General features: G+C 46.2%; 1 protein-coding gene across 1 annotated transcript in view; it reads left to right on the top strand.

The window, feature by feature from the left end:
• Window positions 1–6: 6 nt before the first annotated feature.
• NME8 (NME/NM23 family member 8) overlaps window positions 7–597 on the top strand; it is a 47,213-nt gene continuing 46,622 nt past the window's right edge. Inside the window, exon 1 of the mRNA XM_014531101.1 lies at window positions 7–191. The gene's annotated coding sequence lies outside the window, so the exon portion shown is untranslated. The remainder of the gene's footprint in view (window positions 192–597) is intronic.

The raw sequence follows: 597 nt of genomic DNA on the forward strand, positions 1-597 counted from the left end.
CCTTCCTGTTGTTTAAACACATCCGTGGAGCTTAAAGGAGGCTGTGTTTTGTGCAGGGCTTGTTGGGCGAATCCACACGATTTGCTGGGATGTAGTCTGGTTGCTCTGGGTCACGCCTTTGTTTCACACTAGTGTTTGCTGTCACACTCGCAGACACGCTCGCTCTCAAAGCCCCTGACGCCACTAAACAGGTATTTGGGCCTCGCTGGTTGCACACCTGTGGACAGTTTATGCTGTGCTCCCTACAACTAGTAGCCTGGTTCTAAAAATGAAGTCTCCCGGGAGTGTGTGTGTGTGGGGGGGTGTCTCCAGCAAGATCCACGAGCATGTTCAGAGGGAACGTGTGCTGACGAAAACAGAGAACATAATGCTCCAGGAAAACAAACACAACTATTTTTTAAAATTTTTTATTGATTAGCAGGGGTCCTCAAACTCTTTAAACAGGGGGCCAGTTCACTGTCCCTCAGACCGTTGGAGGGCCGGACTATAGTTTAAAAAAAAAACTATGAACAAAAACACTACACATATCTTATTTTGAAGTAAAAAAACAAAACGGGAACAAATACAATATTTGTATTTGCATGTGGCCCGCGGGCC

Source organism: Myotis brandtii, unplaced genomic scaffold (genome assembly GCF_000412655.1).
Source record: "Myotis brandtii unplaced genomic scaffold, ASM41265v1 scaffold1186, whole genome shotgun sequence".
Lineage (NCBI taxonomy): Eukaryota > Metazoa > Chordata > Mammalia > Chiroptera > Vespertilionidae > Myotis > Myotis brandtii.